The 19,133-nt window shown below is 39.0% G+C and overlaps 1 protein-coding gene across 2 annotated transcripts in view; it reads left to right on the forward strand.

Moving 5' to 3' along the window:
* Positions 1-19,133, forward strand: part of adnpb (activity-dependent neuroprotector homeobox b) — a 45,345-nt gene that overhangs the window by 5,262 nt on the left and 20,950 nt on the right. The window contains exon 1 of one of the 2 annotated variants that reach the window (XM_060836312.1): positions 1,942-2,480. The exons of the other annotated variant lie outside the window; for it this stretch is intronic. The gene's annotated coding sequence lies outside the window, so the exon portion shown is untranslated. Of the gene's footprint in view, positions 1-1,941; positions 2,481-19,133 lie in introns of those variants that run through there. 2 annotated transcript variants of the gene reach the window in all.

Genomic DNA, 19,133 nt, shown 5'->3' on the forward strand with positions numbered 1-19,133 from the left:
GATGCTGGAGATCACAGCTGAAAATGTGTTGCTGGTCAAAGCACAGCAGGCCAGGCAGCATCTCAGGAATAGAGAATTCGACGTTTCGAGCATAGCATCGAATTCTCTATTCCTGAGATGCTGCCTGGCCTGCTGTGCTTTGACCAGCAACACATTTTCAGCTCCAGAAGAGGCTTGCCAACATTGTGTACAAACCTAACATGATGTCCCAACTTCATATTCAGAAGTCTGAGCAATGAAGGCAAGAGTGCTAAACACTTTCTTCACCACCCTGTTGACCTGTGATGTAAATTTCAAAACATTATGTGGCTGAAGCCCTCTGTCTCTCGGTTCTCCAACATGACCCAGGGTCCTACCATTAATTGTTTAAGACTTATCAAGATGCAATACCTCATATCCAATTGAAACTCCATCTGCCACTCTTAGCCCATTTACCTAACTGATCAAAATCTCTTTGGGTAGTGAAGAATGGTTTTTAAGATTACAATGTGCCACCAATTTTGGTGTCACCTGCAAATTTACTACCCATAACTCATATGCTCTCATTCAAATTGTTTGTATAAATGAGAAACAAAAGTGAACCCAATAGAGATTCCTGTGGAACTGGAACCACTGGTCACAGACCTCCAGTCCAAGCAACAATCTGCACCACCACTACAACCCTCTGTTTCTTATCATCAAGCCAATTTTGTATCCAATTGGCAAGCTCATCCTAAATTTGATATAACTTTACACATTAGTTTACCATGAGAAACCCTGTCAAAAGCTTTAGTAAAGTTGAAGTAAACAATGTTTATTGCTCTGTCCTCATCAATCTTTTTGAGTACTTCATTTTTAAAAACCCAAATATGCAACACCGTCTCACTTTTACAGCCTGTTACATTTTTTGTTTAGCTTTGCCAGATCCCAACTACTTGCATTAGAAAAAGCTTTTCCTCACAATATTGTTGGTTCTTTTGCCAATCACCATAAATTTGATTTCTTCTGGTTCATGACCTCTCTGCCAATGGAAATCTCTTTCTTTAGTAAACTGTCTAGACACGATTTTGAACCTTTGTATTTCAGAGTTAAAGAGTTAGGTCAGTTACCGTAGTCTTCAGTTAAAAGGTTATGTTAAAATTGTGGTATACTTGTACACCAACTTGAGATACTGATACTTACCAGCCAATATATAATTCAAAGAATATCCTTAATAGCATATTACATGATCTCTAAACATTAACCAATACCCTGCATAAGTGCCAATCTCAAATTTCAAAAAAAAACTATTCCACTGTTGGGCTTGCATGAGTTGAATAGTGCAGTCCTTTATATCTCATTGTGAAGATAATTGTGACCATTTACACACCTGGGCGAGGGACTTGCTCAAATATGACATATCATATGTGTTGAAGTAGGTAAATCTTGAGGTTTGAACATGAGCGTATTTTCATCCCCTTTGTCCATTGCAACTTTCTAGTGTGACAAAATGGAGGACATCCCACCAAGATCTCAGAAAGTAGTGCTGGAGCAGGCCTGAGGCGTAGTGATAACCCAAATGCTGAATCAGGTTGTGTGCACATATGTGTGCTGAGGTCTGTGAGAGCACGCCGAGCAGATGGAGGCGCCAGATGCCCTAGTTTGCACCTGCGCAGTGCTGCCGCCTGGCCAGTAGTGAAAGGGCGGGTGAGGAATAGCGCCCCTAGCGGTGACTTGAGGGAGCCTCGTTTTCACACGCCCTGCTTCAAGTCTCGCGAGGCTACAGCAAAAGGGGACTTATGCAACATGAACTATCCTTAGTATTCCAGCCACCTGACCCCCTTTCACCACTGTTGGCAGAAGTGGGACAAATAGCAGGGGGCCAGGAGCCCGAAGTTTGTGTGAATTGCCCTCAAAGTAGTGCTCAACTCTGCTCTCTATTGGACAATAGTCCCTATGCAAATAAAGCGCACGCGTCACTTCCGTTCTTTCTCGGACGCCATTTTGGCCAGGGAAGGCTCAGTGAATTATTGTCCGAAAGCAATTGAATCTCTTTACCCCGCTTTTTCCTGTCGTCCCTCCGGGGTTTGCGCCTCGAAAAGTTTTCGATCAGAAAAAAAGTTCGCTCAGTTGGTCGAAGTTTATCTTCGTTTTATTCCCGAGGCGGTTTTGTTCGGTGGCCTTCAGTTGTCTTTTTTTTCCCCCCCTCTCCTCCTCTTTCCCCCCCTCCCTCCCCTCCTCCTGTCCTCTCCCCTCCCCTCTCTCTGTATAAAGAGCTCCCTCTTTCAGTCAGCGCTGGAAGCACCGTCGCGGCCGCTGCTCGCTCGCTCGGGGTTTGATGTGAGGAGATTGAAGCGGCAGCAGGAGGAGGAGGCCCTTTGTTTGCGGCTCGCCTGCCCGCTCCCTCCCTCGCGCTCTTCTCTCACTGCTGCCGGTTCGGCCGAGCGACCGACCGGCCGGCCGGCTCGCGCTTCACTGATCAATTAAACCAAAAATAAGAAAAGCAAAAGGAAATCAAAAAGGTGAGAGCGTTTAATTTTTTTGTCAAAATCTTTAACCGAGATCTTCTATAAATAAGCATAATCCAGAAAAGACGTTTGTATTTTGCAAAAAAAAGTGGGAAAAAACCCCGCAGCAAATGTGTGTAACATGCGAGTATTCTCTTTTTATCTTTGTCCATGTATAAAGTGCCGATTGCTAAAGATGCATCGACCATAGGTAGAGATCCATCTGCAACGATTGCTTTATCCTATTTGTTGCCCATTTGCATGATTAAAAATACACGAAAGACCGGATTTTTTGCTGAATTTGACAAATCCGCTATTTAAGCGATATTGGTTACACTGTCCCATCATTTATAATTGTTGTCTATCATTTGTGTTCATTGTTCTTCAAAACTAGTGCGGGTTCGGATATTAGTATAATTTACTATGTATCGATTTGATGCATATGTGATGGGTCAAGTCATCCAATCGATGTGAGTGTTACCTTTCCCGTTCGCGAAATCTTGTATTTACCTGTGACTGGAGCTGAATGGATCGACACATTTTAGGTTTTTTTGTTTGTAGAAGGCTTTTTATGTTTAGGGGATTGTTTGATCCGTTAGTAAATTAGTTCTGATCATTTCAAGCCCTTTCGAAATCACCGCTGTTTCGGATGCCTAAAATGTAAAATAGTAATTGTCGCCGGCTATCCTGTGTGCCATCGGTCGTGAATCTGATCGAACATTTGTTTACACATTTGCTCAATACCTTTTCTAGTGCTCTGTGGTCTTTAGACAGCATGCTCAACCAATCCAGACAGCAAGAAACGCCCTAGACAGAAGACGAGGTGGATGGAAACTGAGATTTAATTTATTTGTGAATTCACTAGCAATACCATTCGGTGATGATTCCGGATATTTTATGATGCAGATAATATTGAGGATGGGATAAGTTAATAGTGATATTGTTAAAATGTGCACCTCTGGACCGGTTGCCGGCTGTGACGTTGCTGTAAAATGGCGCGAGTACTGCTCCACTGCAGACATGAATAGATTTAGGGATTCCCAGTTTTGTAATTGCTTAAGTAGAAATGTTTGGCACGTGTTCTTGGAGAAATTTTAACCGGTTCCACTGTTATCAGGTCTATTGTGTTGCAGATTACGACCCCGAAATGTAAGAAAATGCATTTAGAACTGTTTTGCACAAAATAAAATTGTTTAATACAATTTCTAGTTATTGTGTCTAAGAATGTGTTTTTAAATAAAACTAAGTTTGAGTGATTCTTGATTTCTGTCCCTTCAGCTAATGGCAAAACATTTTCCACTTCTTGCGTGCACAGCCGCCCCCACCCATGTTGTAGTGCAGCCATGCAGAGAATGAAAATCAATACTCAGTGCAGCAGGAGGCGCTCTTCAGAGGCTAGTTTTGAGGCTTCAGTTGCAGAATGAGGAGTTGTTAGTAGGCAGAAGTACTCCATTAGAAAAATGCTGACGCTCCCAGTACAGCGCCACCTGTAGCTTGGGCTCCGAATGTGGTGGTTGAAGGTTTGGGTCACATGCAAAACACTAGCTGGCATCATATTCGTGCAGTGCAGTTGAATTATTTCACCAAATACACGTTTCATTGGTATACCCATACTACTGAAACTCAACTTCTTCTGTAATGCATTTAGTGACAGCTGGTGCAAAGAGAGAATGCATTTGTGAAAAATGGTGATAGGTATGGCATTTTGGTTATTTGGAAAGTGACTGCATTTGGTTGGAGTGCACTCTTTGTAGCCATGGGATTGGTCCTGTCGATTCGTCCCATCATCATGTAGTTTGGTTTTGATTGGATATTTCAGAAAATTGAGCATAATTGGCTTAGTTGGGTATAGAGATTCCTGTTTAGTTAAAATTGGTTAAGTAGTGATCACCTTTTGTCCATGTATCTTGTCCGAAGGTTATCTTTCCAACGGTGCAATGTTTAAATCAAAATTAGAGATTTGATGACACACTGTACCATTCCATATCAGCTCAACATATTGTCTTCAGCTGAATTTTCTTTTAAAGGTGATCTGATGACTCGAATAGTTGTTTGGTTGGTCAAATCAAACTTATTTTTTGTTTTACTTTACTGACTTATAAAAGTCTTCCCTCGGGTTTGGCCAAGGAAAGTGTTCATAGAGTAGCCAGAGGTTGATTTAGTTCTGAATCTGGAAATTTTTTCAACATATCCCAAAATTGGGCAGTGGGAAAAGCAGGTTTCTAATTAGCCATGTGAGGAAAAGTATCACTGTGTGAAGACTCGGACTACATCATGGTTGTAAAAGTGCAAGTTGCACAGAAGTTCACCCCATAAGTGATTTGTAACACAACAAATATAAATCCTTATGTGTAGCCAAACTCATGTATTGAAATCATTGCAGTACAAAGCTAGAAATTATGACAATGAATGTAAGTTTCAGTGGTATAAAATTTAAAATGTCACTTCCTTGAGAGTATGAAGGCTTGGAATTTTGCACTTAAGTTCCATTGACCTTTCTTTTCATAATTTAGGATGCATGTTAAAGAGTTATGTTTGAGATGCTTCATGAAATCAAAAATAATGAGTTTTGTTTCCAGTCAACCATGCTGAGACTTTGGCATAAACCTTGGTTACATGCTATTATTACAGCAAGCTCATTGGCTTTTGCCTCTGTTGAAGTTTTGTTTTCACTAGTAGTGCTCATGATGTTTTGTAATTTATTTTCCTCCTTTCTCTCTGTAAATGCATTGAGCTCAGTGTTTCAGGTGCTATAGACTGTTTCTAAAAAGGAACAAGAAAAATACAGCAGTAGTCTGGTGAAGTGTATTGGGGCCTTTATTGGCTTTTAAAGTTATTGTGTACTTGCATTGCATTCATGTTGTAAAATATTTTCCCAATTTTGTTTTCTCTTTTAAGCATGATATGAAATGGGTTTGCTACCATTTTTTAGTGTTGTGAAGATGTTTTTCATAAGATTCATTGCAAGTAACTTGATGAGTATTTCATAACTAAATCAGGCTTTATTGACATGTTTTTATGGCAGGGATTGGTGGGAAACTAGTGAATTCATTACCTTCCTGTGTTGACTAGCTATGTTGAAATAATTTTAATAGCTCTGTCAGGCAGAGAATAGGTGAATTGGCTCACATTTGTGGTCAAACCTGAGAAACGAAGTGCTTATGGCTGAAATGTCGATTCTCCCGTTCCTCTGATGTTGCCTGGCCTGCTGTGCTTTTCCAGCACGGCACTCCCAACATTTTAACTCTGTCACTGTGCTTTAACAGAGTAGATAAGCTGAACCATTGGGGTACTGAAGAACTAATTCTTAATACCTATGTCAAGGTTGCTTTTAATCACTGCAGTTCCATGAAGTGGCCAATATCCATGATTAGTTTGCATTCTAATTGCAAACTTTTTCTGCCTTGGGAATCATTTTTATTGCCATGATGTCTTTGTTATGAACAATTTTTTAAATATGCAATTCTTCACACAATTTATTTTTATTAAAATTTTCCTGAAATTTTAGATGGATGCATATTAATTTGAGATTTAGTTAAAAATCACCAGGAAAGGTCATTTTTAAAAGGTTGAGTGCAATGATTTAGACTGACTTTTGATATTTAAGTATCAGATGTGTATATATGTAGCCTCAGCAGGGAAATTTCAGCCTGATCTGAGAATGCATTGTTTAATACTCCAAGGGTTGCTTAGGTGAACTTGTTGGTATTTTTTTTAAAATTCAACAAGATATTTTTCATAACCTTTTAAACTCAAATTTGGCATCAAAATGCTTGTGACTGGTAAGTTTTTTGCTTAAATAAGTTCTAATTATCACCTGTTCAGATAATTAAGTGTACGTTAATTGCCGAGTGTTTCATTGCAAGGTTTGAATATTAGCTTTTCAGGCAATTCTAGGTCGCAGTTCTACTAAAAGACTCATTAGATATTGGAACACATTTTAATATTGTATAGTTAGTGCATCAAAAAATAATGCACACTATCAAAATGAGATTTTGCCTTCTTGTAGTGGGGTAAAATTACAGCATTCGCAAGAGTGGGGAATTCTTAAATAATATAAAACCTGAGGTTATGGAAATATTTGTCTACATATATATATGCATGTGTTCATGCTGCTGATTAAGAAACAGTTAATATATGACTTGTCCAGAAAACTCAATTAATCAAATTCTTAAGTAAGTACATATGATATTCTGTAGACAGGTTTCTTTTTGTGCATACTTCTAGGACATTCATTCATTAAATCACTTGTACTGTTCAGACAAATTTATTCAGTATCTTAAATGTAAATATCAAGTTCTTAAATATAATATCTCTTCAGCTTAAATGCACTTTAAAAGTTGTTCTGCCTTTTGAAGCTTCAGGTTTAATTAAATCATTGTAGAATTGAAAACTCCAAAATTAAAAAAAAATGCTTTATAAAGTGGAAATCTGCGCTTTGTATTGATTTACTGCTTTTTCTAACTTCTCCATTGAAAGAGTTGATTATTGAAACATGGGAGTTACTCCTTTTATAGAACTAATCTGTTTGCTAGAAAATAAAAGTTTTCACTGGCAATTTTTAACATTTTCCTAAGTAGTTAGTGCAGATGAAATGCATTGTGTCATGTATTGTGTCTGGCAATGCATTGTTTGCAGTCTTAAAAAATTAAGATTTTGTTTTGCAGCCTGTTTATAGCTCCGATTTGATGTATTTAAAATCCATTCCTAACAACTGATGCCATATTTCAAATATCAGACAAAATATTGTAAATGGGAATGTCCAAACATATTCAGCATTATGTACTGGTATACCTATTTTAAAATTACATACGCTTATATGGTGGCATGCCTACAAGTTTTTTTTGTCCAAACTTAAATGGGAAAGTCCATTGATTCAAAGCATGTGGTTAATGTAAATTTGCATTCCCTCAGAATGAAAGCATCAATGACTTTAAGTATCATGATTTGTAATAAAAATTATTGGACACAAAGGTGGTATATGGAATGCAGTGACAACTTAAAATTACATTGCAGGTTTCTACTAAAGTCCCTGTATTATAAAGTTAATCTCCTCTAATACAGCAGCTTGGGCGTCTTTAGTTATCCTGAATGCTCGAGTTAAGGGCGAGGGGGAAAATTTGCGTAAAGGTCCTGTTATGGATAATTTTCTTATAAATTCTCTTAGTGTATGTCTTTGTATGTATACATATTTGATGAGATTGTACTTTGCTAATGCTCCTGCTCTTGATCGTTATGCTAAGGGCATTAAGTGTTGATTTGTGAAGACTGGCATAATTGTAATGTACCTGTGGCAGAATCCTTGACATATCTGATCATACTTGAGTAAGAGAATTTGCAAGGTTTCTTAATTTTTCCATGATTATGCTTTTGGAACAGTTAATATAAGTTAGAGAATTCACTTCAATCTGGTGTTCAGGCAATGAAGAATAGCAGGAAGCAACTTGAAGTAACTTCGCATGGGTTGGATATGTAATGGGGGGTGGTTCAAACAGTGGGAAGACAAGTAGATAAAAGACCTTCACTATGTACTGCAAATTTTTGTGTTATTTAAAACTAAAATCTACAGAAATTGACAGCTTTGTAGCAATGGTATGGGCTGACCATTCCAATACTGTGACCATTCATTGCTTTGTAGGTAGTTTATGCAGCAACATTGTTTAGAAGCTTAGTATGTTTTTTATTTTAAATTGAATTTATTATAATGCCCATGGTGTCAAATTAGGGCATATACTTGCATATGGAACAGAAATTTTGAGTACAATGATTATTGCTTTTTTACTCTACTACTTGAATTGTCTACACTGGGAATGGAACCATTTGAAATTTGGGGCTAGCGAGGGAGTAGATTAAAATTTCAACTTTAATACAGCAGCTTTGAATGGAAATACAGATTAACCTGCTCATATTCTCAAAGTCCCATCAACTGTTTTCTAAAATAGTCCAATAGAATGGTACTGTAGCTTGGACTTGTCAGTCCAATGAATGCTAACTAGTTCAAATCCCACGTCAGTAGCTGGTATAATTTACTTTCCAAATTTTAATATATTTAAAGCTCATTTCAGTTATGCAGACTATCATTGATTTGTTATAAAAACACCACCTGTTTGACTTTAGGTAACCTAATGTCCCTTTCAGGGAAACAAATTTACTATTCAGGTTTATTGCTCCTTGAAAGTAGAATCGCAGGTAGATAGGGTAGTAGGCATTTTGATATGTTTTCCTTTTATTGGTCAGTATATTGAGTATTGGAGCTGGCAGATCATGTTGTATCTGTACAAGACATTGATTAGGCCATTTTTGGAATATTGCGTGCAGTTCTGGTCTCCTTCATATTGGAAGGATGTTGTGAAACATGGAAGGGTTTAGAAAAGATTTACAAGGATGTTGGAGGATTTGCACTATAGGGAGACGTTGAATAAGGCGCGTCTGTTTTCCCTGGTAGTGTCAGAGACTGAGGGGTGACCTTATAGAGATTTGTAAAATCATAAAGGGCATGGATGGAGAAATATACAAAGTAGTTTCCCTGGGGTGGGAGAGTCCAGAACTAACAAGCATAAGCTTAGGGTGAGAGGGGAAAGTTAAGGGGCAACCTTTTCACGCAGAGGGTGGTGCATATGTTGGATGAGCTGCCAGAGGAAGTGGTGGAGGCTGATACAGTTGCAATATTTAAAAGACATTTGGATGGGTTTGGAGGGATATGGGCTGGGTGCTGGCAGGTGGGACTAGGTTAAGTTGGGATAACTGGTTGGCATGGACGAATTGGACTGAATGGTCTGTTTATGCACTGTACATCTCTCTGGCTGTAGTCTGGCCTACATGTGACTCCCAGATGCTCAACATTATAATTGATTCTTAACTGTAATTTGAAATGGCCTAGCAAGCCATTCAATTCTAGGGTATTGGGGGATCTGCAATTGCAGTCTTGCCAGTGGCACTGATATTTCATGAATTAGTTTACTTTTTAAACTTTGTGATTTAATTCAAATTCTGATATCCTGGCTTTCAAAATATTATTCATGAATTGATAAGTTCATCAGAACTTCACACATTGTAGCAAATTATGGTTGTGATGAATTGTGTTGAAAGCTGTTTTTGTTTCATTGATATAGGCAATCATTGTGTGTTCTGGATATTGTTGAGGAAATCTTCATTTAGCCCTGGAAATGACAATGTAATTTCAATATCTAGTTTGTTGATCTGCTTGCCTGTACATGTTGTTAATTCTCTTGTCAAACTAATTAGATTGGTGCTTTTTTTAAAATTGGCATTGTCTCAAAATTGCACTTTTTGAAAATAGACTTAGAGTAGGGAAATGAGATCATGGATAGCTTACACACTGTCATACAGCATTTGGCATTTATCCCTTTAAACTTTCCCTATCCAAATACCTGTCCAAATGAATTTTAAATTTTGTAATTTTACTCTTGTCTGCTACTTCTGGCAGCTCATTTCATTTACCTCCCTCTGTGGGGTAGAAAAGTTAACTCTCTGATCCCATTTTAAATCTTTCCCCTTTCACTTTTAAACCTATACTCTCTAGTTTTGGACTTCCCTACCCTGGAAGTATTTTATGCCCCCCTCAATTTTATAAACCCCTATAAGGTGATTCCTCTGCCTCTTTCCCTCCAGGGGAAAAAGATCACAGCCTGTCCAGCCTCTTCTTATAACTCAAACCCTCCAGTGTCTGTAACATCCTTGTAAATCTTTCTTGCACCCTTCCAAGTTTAATAATATTCTCCCTATAGCATAGCAACAAGGACTGTGTGCACTCCTCCAAATGTGGCCGTACCAATGTTCTTTACATGATGTCCCAACTCCTGTACCACCCTCTGGCCTTTGAAGGCAAGCATGTCAAATGCTGCCTTCACCATCCTGTCCACCTGTGACACCATTTTCAAGGAACTATGGACCTGTCTCCCTGGATCTGTTTGACAGTACTCCTCGTGCCCTACCATTAACTGTATTAAGACCTGCCTTTGTTCTCTTATCAAAATGCAACACCTGGCATTCATCTAAATTAAACTTCATCTGCCATTCCTCAGCCCTCTAACAGTTGAATTTTAGACTTTAATGACTAGTTTATCCTGGCAACATAGACCATTTACATTTTGAAAAATAAAGGTGCCATAATTAGCTGATTGTGTGCTAGCCTATGGTCAAAAATCTGACTTGGCAATCACATCCCATTATCTGTTTTTCGCTGGAATGTTGACCTGAAGAATATGAAATGAAACAAATCTCAAGTGTGGGTTTCTAAACACATTCTTGTGGGGGTTTGGGAGCAAGGAGAAGGTTTTTTTGGTCATTGTGCTTTTATTTGATTGTGGATTTCTCAGTAAAGCTGGTTTATTTATTTTTAAGCACATGAACATTCTTAACATTTTAATGTTCTGTAAATCAAGGTCAGATGTATAGACAAAATGGTCTACTTAAAGTACAATTATATCACCCTCAAATTAGGTATGAAGTGGATATATGGATTGCTTCCCTCTTTTTATAGATTAAAGTAGCTTCTTACTGTGTTTCAATTGTCTTTGTATCTCAACATTTGTTTTTCTATAAGACAGTGTATAAATTGGTACAGCTACACAACTTTGTTTTTCTGCAGCCTCAAACTGCTTATTACCTGAAATGGAGACGTATTATAATTGGCAATTAATTTCAAAACCCACCCTTCTACATATGAGGCTAATTTGAGAAGGATGTTCTAGTCTTTTAAAATTTATGTTTATATAAGCAAATAGAAAAGGAAGCTTTGCTTGGTTGTGAATTCAAAGAATCGTTTAGAAAATACCCAGTATTGCTTTAATATCCAGGATTAGACTTGCTCGATTTCTTGGCTAAGGGTGCCAATACTAAGAAATATCATGTGTTAAGGAATATGAGAAGGAAAAGGGGAAGCAAGCCTCTGTGTCTGTTAAGGAGGCTGCTTTTTCCCCTCTGTTAGGCCAAACAAGTTACTGAAGTATGGTCTACTTGTCAAACTATGTCCATTTTTTGAATTTTTTTTTCCAACTTGAACACTCCACTCTGCCAGCAACTTTGAATCTCCCATTTGAGGGAACCTGTTGTGTAAGTGTAAATTCAACGAATGCAAATTTCTTGCCGCTGACTTAATTTTCTGGTTTCGTTGTCTTTTTTTGGCTAAAATGGTAATTTTTGGTGTAGCTTCAGTAGGTGGATAGGTGATCACAGCAGCCACTTGAGATCAGAAAAATCACTTTAGTCCACTCAGGCCTTGTAATTCAAATCAGATTATGGAAGCTAAATCTTAATATTCCCATGTTTACCATTATTGTAATAGTATTAATGATAGAGAAAATATGGAAATAAATGCTGGAAGTCTGTTGTAAAAACTGTTTCATGTTCATACAATTCTAAATAGGTAGGGTCCATACATTGTGCAAATATATTCTGCATAGATCAGCAATGTTGTGATTATAATTGCTGTTACAGCATCCAAAATGTGAAATTGTTTCTTTGAAGTCTATTACTCCCTTGTCTGATTGCTGTAACTCAATTTTGCAAATAATATATTTTAACAATTCTAGTGATGTGGAATTTTGAAATTCATCTTGGATAACTTTTGCTTCCAGACAAAAATTGGTAATTTCCACAGCTGCTCTTTATGGTGAATGATTTGCTATTTTTACATAGGTAATTGTTGTTGTTGCTTTTATATAACATGGTTTTAGTGTGCCATTTTGCAAGTCTTCTGTGATGGATTTTTGGGTATGGTATTTCCTGACCTATGCAACTTGCTGCAAAATAAAGTGAGTTAGAGTGGGACCTATGCAGAGGAGGGAGAGAATAGATTACAAAATATGTTGATACTGCAGGAATGCTGAGTAAAGGCAGCTGTATTATTGAGCAGCAGAGGCAAGGCCATGGAGGAATCCTTAAAAAGAAAATTTTACATTTTAAGGAGCTTTTAGTTACAAGTTAATCTCCAACAGTAAGGGTGGAATGATAGATTACGTGTCATAATTTTTGAGACAATTTTAATGTAGAATGGTTGGTTGGCAAAGGGATGAATGAGGATTGTAGTAGTGCAGTAATTCCTCACTTGTGGTTGTGATCCTGAACATCATGACTTTGTGAATCTGAGGTTTTTATATGTATCTGTGTTTAAACCAGGGTTAAGTTTTTTTTGGGCATGTCTAGCTTGTTGGGGAGTAGTGTGGAGGAGAGAGGAAGAGCTCTTCTACAAGTTAAGATGTGCAGTACTGTAAATTTCTAGCTGAAATAGATTTTGGTTTGCAAGCTATCACAAAACATTAAGGACGTATGAGATTGAATTAATAATACACACTCTCACTGTAATGTTATGTTTTAGACCTAGGCTTCATCTAGTGGTACAAGTTGGTTGCTGCAAGTACTTTATTAGCTTGTCCCAATACTATTTTCACTGACTAATTCCTACCAGTAGATGGAGACCTAGGACTCTCTTTGTCACATAGCATCACAACACAACAGACTCTTCGGTCCAACTAGTCCATTCTGAACATGTTTCAAAAGTAAACTAGTTCTACTTGCCTGCATTTGGCCCATATCTCTCTCTTTTATTCCCCCCCCCCCCACCCCCGAAACATTTCCTATTCCGGCACTGATCCAAATATGTTTTAAATGTTGTAACTGTACCTGCACAGTACAGTTACAACATGGCTGTTCATTCCACACATGAACCATTTTCTGTAAAAACATTGCCCCTCACGTCCTTTTTAAAATTGTGCCTTCTCAAAACCCCTAGTTGTGAACTCCCCCCTCTCCCCCCCCCCCACCCTAAGGAAAAGATCCTTGCTATTTGCCTTATCTATGTGCCTCGAGATTTCAAACCTCAATAAGGTCACCTCAATCTGCTATGCTCCAACGAAAAATGTCCCAGCTGATCTCGCCTATTTTTACAACTCAAACCCTCCATAGATGGCAATATCCTGGTAAATCTTCTCCAATTTAATAATATCCTTCTTGCAGCAGGGCAACCAGAACTGCACAAGAGTACTCCAGAAGGGGCAGCTCCAACACCCTGTATAACTTCAACATGACATCCCAACTCTAAACTCCAAGAAATGGGCAGTGAAGGCAAACATGCGAAATATTGCTTTAACCTCCCTCAAGTCTAGGGCTGGGGAAAGCTAAGCAGCCAAGAGAAGAACTTCCAGGGTAGAAGGTGAGAATGAATCTGAAGCAAAGCTGAAAGAACAAGTTATTATGGAGGGGAGTGGTGAGGGTGAGAAATAAAGCTAAGAACCACGGTTAGTGGATGAGAGTAGAAAGACTGAGGCATGGGTGAAATGCTGTGTCGGCATGCAGGTCAGTCTGGAAACTGAAGTCTTGAATCTTGCAAACAATGTTAAAGTAAACGCTATTTAACTCGAAATATTTAAATGTTTAGACTAATGCTACATTAATGTCAAAATGAAATAGCTTTGTGAGTCAGTACTAAGTGGGGACTTGAAATGGTGATGCATAGGTGGACAGTGAGATGAAGTGAATGATGTACTATGCGAGGTTCCGCATTTAAATATGACAGGGTGAGTAGCAAACTATCTGTCTGGTTTGGCTTGACAGTTGGTAGGAGCATGTAATAGTGACTAGAGGCAGTCTCTTGCAGTCGTGAAAGGTAGTCTGTGGTTTTGATTTTTTTTATTTTGCCAGAATAACTTACTGTTCGTTTAGGACTAGCTGTTCTTAGGCGTGAGCATTGTGCCCATGTTCAAACTGACATATCCTGTGGATGTCACCAAGGACCAGCATTGAAGAGGAATAGGCCACACTGGATGGTTCCTTAAGGAAAGTTGACTTTTAAGATAATCTGTTCTGTTTCCACCACTTCAGATATTTGAATTGTGCTAATTTGAATTGATTACTTCAGAAGTCTTTGTTTTTGGACTGGTGTTATCTACTGGTGTACTTCTGCAGACAGAGTGCATTTGTCCCATCAGTTCTGGTAGCATTTTTTGTGAAAATATGCTACTTGATCGAATTAATCATCCAGTTCTCAAATGTTACCTTTCACCTTTCATGATATTGTAAACGTTTATAAACTCATGAGGGGCATGGATAGAGTGAATAGCGGAGGTCTTTTCCCCAGTGTGGGGGGGGTGGGGGAGTCCAAAACTAGAGGGCATAGGTTTACGATGGGGGGGGGGGGGTGGGACGATTTGAAAGGGGCCTAGGAGCAATCGTTTCACGCAGGAGGGTGGTGCATGTATGGAACAAGCTTCCAGAGGAAGTGGTGGAGGCTGGGATGATTCCACCATTTAAAGGGCACCTGAATGGGTATATGAATAGGAATGGCTTAGAGGGAAATGGGCCAAATGCTAGTAAATGAGACCAGATTAATTTAGTATACAGGAGAGCCTAGATTATCCGAACATGATGGGCAGGCATACTTCCGTTCGGATAATCGACTATTCGGTTAATTGATTTAAATGCCTTTCCTGTAGGGCTCAGAGTTTTTAAAGTTTTCTCATTCAGGAGACTGCAGCACCACAGCATGTGAGACCCTGTCCCCGTGCAACATCGTGTCTCCTGCCCCCCACCCCATCCAACACCCCCCACCCACTCCCCGTACACACCCACCCCTTCTCCGGGGCAGCTGGACTGTGCACCAATAATAAGACTTACTGATGTTGCCTTTGTGAGGTAAGTCTCCATATAGCGCGCACATGCAGCCGTAGCCATAGCCACGCACTTTTTACTGCAACCTTTTGACAGGTTCCAGGTTTGCCCTATACAGTGCAATGTTGGAGAGATTATCTGGGGAACTGGGGGCTTTAGGGTACACCCCTGTGTAGCACTCCAGGGAAAGTGTGGGGAGAGAGGGTAGGCAGTCCGTCATTTGGAGACGGTGCCTGTTTTATCACTATAAACAAAAGACGTGATCTCTGTTGAAAACATGTCTTCGATGTAATGTTTCCATCTGGACCTCAAGCTCCTTCGGAAAGTCCGATTTTCGGATAATTGATATTTGAGTAATCAAGGTTCCTCTGTATCTGGACGGCGTGGATGAGTTGGATGAGAAGGTCTGTTTCCATACTGAGTCTAGTATTCCTGTTGTATTTGCAGAGTACTGAGGAAATTATTGCCGTTTGTTGTAGATAACTTTGTCAACCAGAGTCCTAATAGGCAAATGGTCCCAGAACTCAAAGTAAATGGAAGCCAGTCTATTGTGTTTCACATTATACCTCACCACTATTTGCTTAGCTTCTCTGTAGCATATTAATTCTTTACAATGGTTCTTCTTTGCCTCATCGATTACTCTAGCTGTCAAATGTGACCATTTCTTTTACAAAAACCTTTGATTCTGATGACTTAAGTGTGCAGCAAGAAAAATGTGATTGTGAATAGAAGTAAACTTCCTTGCTATTAACAAGTAACTAACAATTTTTAAGCCTCTGGTCATTTATTACTAATGGAGTTATACTACAAAATGTCAAACTTTATATTTTCTGAAAGGGATATTTGCTACCCAAAGATAGAGTTTCAACCTCGTTGCAGCTGTGAAATGGCAGTAAGCAAAATGGCCATTTTAAGCTGCTCCACAAAGCAATAGAGAAGAGGCTACCTTTTAAAGAGCGTGAATGGCTTTGGCTACATACTAATACTCTACAATCAAAGTAGTCTGTTAGTGTATTAACATTTTGGAATTTAAGTTTAATTGAAAGTGAAAACTAAAACTTTTTATTGTGGTCTGATATAATTGTTTGTATCCACAAAAACTGCTGCAACCAAATCTTTCCATCTGAACATCCACAAGTGAATACAAGGAAGGCTGTACTCCAAAGTGTGCTTGGAGTGTCAGGCAAAACAGTTAAGGCTGACAGCGTTATTTCAAGAAAAGTTGATTATGGCAGTTGACTTGTTAAGTCGTGTAGCAGAAGGTAGAACTATGTTATGACACTTTTTCTATAAATCTTGGTTGATTATGAAAGATTTCATGTACTGTGTAAGTGATTGAGAGAATGGCTCATGTATAATATTGAAAGCTAGAGAAATAGCAGTTAATTGGTTAATTGCAAGGCATTGCTCATACTAAAAGTCAGGGGACATTGGATGTTGACTGGGTTACTAGTACATCAGATCAAACTCTTCTTTCTTTAGGTATATATTTGTATGTGATTCACCATACCTACTTATGCATTTTCTCTTGTGCAAGTAGCTATTTGCAGGTCTAAATCCAACAGCATTTTATACTGCTAAGTATTAGCATATATCTAAATTGGCTTAATTTCGTGATCTACCTTTAGGGCAATACTGTATTTGTTTATGGCAGTGGAAATTTAGGAGCTTTTTTGTTTGTGATAAGTGGTTCCCCTTATACGATGACTTAGGCTTGAATTTGTCTTTGCAAACAGGTCTTGCATAACATGCATTGCAGATTCATAGTTATACAGATGGAAATAGATACTTGGGTCAGACTTGACCCTGCAGACCAGATGTCCTAAATTAATCTTGTCCCATTTGCCAACATTTGGCTTGTGTTTCTCCAACCCCTTATTCATGTATCTATCCAGATGCTTTTTAAATGTTGTAGTTGTACCAGCCTCCTCCACTTCTTTTGGCAGCTTGTTCAATGCACGCACCAGTCTTTGTATGATGATGCTGCCCCTCAGGTTCCTTTTTTAATGTTTTCCCCTCTCACCTTAAACCTATACCCTCTAGTTTTGGACACCATCACCCTGGGGGAAAAGACCATGTCTATTTATCCTATTTGTGCCCCATATAATTTTGTAAACCTCTATAAGGTCACCCCTCAACCTCTGACACTCCCAGGAAAAAAGCCCCAGCCTATTAGTCATAGAGATGTACAGCATGGAAATAGACCTTTCGGTCCAACCCGTCCATGCCGACCAGATATCCCAACTAAATCTAGTCCCACCTGCCAGCACCTGGCCCATATCCCTCAATCCTTCCTACTCATATCCCCATCCAAATGTCTCTTAAATGTTGCAATTGTACCAGCCACCACCACATCCTCTGGCAGCTCATTCCATACACGTATCACCCTCTGTGTGAGAAAGTTGCCCCTTAGGTCCCTTTTATAACTTTCCCCTCTCACCCTAAACCTATATCCTCTAGCTCTGGACTCCCCAACCCCAGGAAAAAAACTTCATCTATTTATGCTATCCATGCCCCTCATAATTTTGTAAACCTCTATAAGGTCACCCCTCAGTCTCCGGCACTCCAGGGAAAACAGCCCCAGCCTGTTCAGCCTCTCCCCAGAGCTCAAATCCTCCAACCATGGTAACATCCTTGTAAATCTTTTCTGAACTTTTTCAAGTTTCACAACATCTTTCTGATAGGAAGGAGACCAGAATTGTACACAATATTCCAAAACCTGCCTAACCAATGTCCTGTACAGCCGCAACATGACCTCCCAACTCCTGTACTCTATACTCTGACCAGTAAAAGAAAGCATACTAAACGCCACCTTCACTACCCTATCTACCTGCGACTCCACTTTCAAGGAACTATGAACCTGCACGCCAAGGTCTCTTTGTTCAGCAACACTCTCTAGGATCTTACCATTAAGTGTATAAGTGCTGCTAAGATTTGCTTTCCCAAAATGCAGCACTTTGCATTTATCTGAATTAAACTCCATCTGCCACTTCTCAGGCTCATCTGGTTCAGATCCTCTTGTAATCTGAGGTAACCTTCTTCACTGTCCACTACACCTCCAATTTTGGTGTCATCTGCTAACCTACTAACTGTACCTATTATGCTCGCATCCAAATCGTTTACATAAATGATGAAAAGTAGAGGACCCAGCACCGATCCTTGTGGCACTCCACTGGTCACAGGCCTCCAGTCTGAAAAACAACCTGGCAACATCCTTGTAAATCTTTTCTGAATCATTTCAAGTTTAACAGACTTCTTTCCTAGATCAGGGAGACCAGAATTGAATGCAGTATTCTAAAACTGGCTGAACCAATGTCTTGTACAACCGCAACATGACATCCCAATTCCTATACTGAATGCACTGACCAATTAAGGCAAGTGTGCTAAATGCAGCCTTTGCCACCCTATCACGTGTTTTAACTTCTGCCATGAACTACTTTAGTAGGATATAATGTATAGCAATTTGCAAGTGAACATTGCATGCTGTCAATTTGATCGTGTTTTAAGCATGATTTAATTGGATTGAATTTGTCACCAAATTTCACCCTCCTTTTCTCTCTCTTCCCCCCCCCCCCCAATTTTCAACAATGAAATTTAGTTCCTGAATTCTGCCTTAATAACATGGAAACAGAAAATGCTGGTAATGCTTTAGTCAGGTAGCATTTATTGAGAGAGAAACAGATAGTATTTCAAGTCATTGACTTTTTGCCAGTTTAGTCAGATCAGTGTCATCACAAGAAAGGCCAGCATGCCAGTTTTCTTCCTAATTGCTTTCTGTACCTACTTGCAAGCTTCTGTATTCTTCATAATTATAATCAACCATTTGTCTGAGCAACATTTAAACACAGCCATTGTTTTTGAAAAATATTCTTTCTGATGAGAATAACCCCGCCGTTCCCCCATTTCATGTTCTGTCTGCCAGCTTGTCCACTCATCTGACTTTTATTATTGCTTTGGAGTCTCTGACCTCAGCTTTTGTTTTCACTACAATTTTGCATTGTTTAAAAATTTGAATCCATTAGATTTTTGACTAAGCTATTG

The sequence above is a fragment of the Hemiscyllium ocellatum genome, chromosome 15 (assembly GCF_020745735.1).
Source record: "Hemiscyllium ocellatum isolate sHemOce1 chromosome 15, sHemOce1.pat.X.cur, whole genome shotgun sequence".
Lineage (NCBI taxonomy): Eukaryota > Metazoa > Chordata > Chondrichthyes > Orectolobiformes > Hemiscylliidae > Hemiscyllium > Hemiscyllium ocellatum.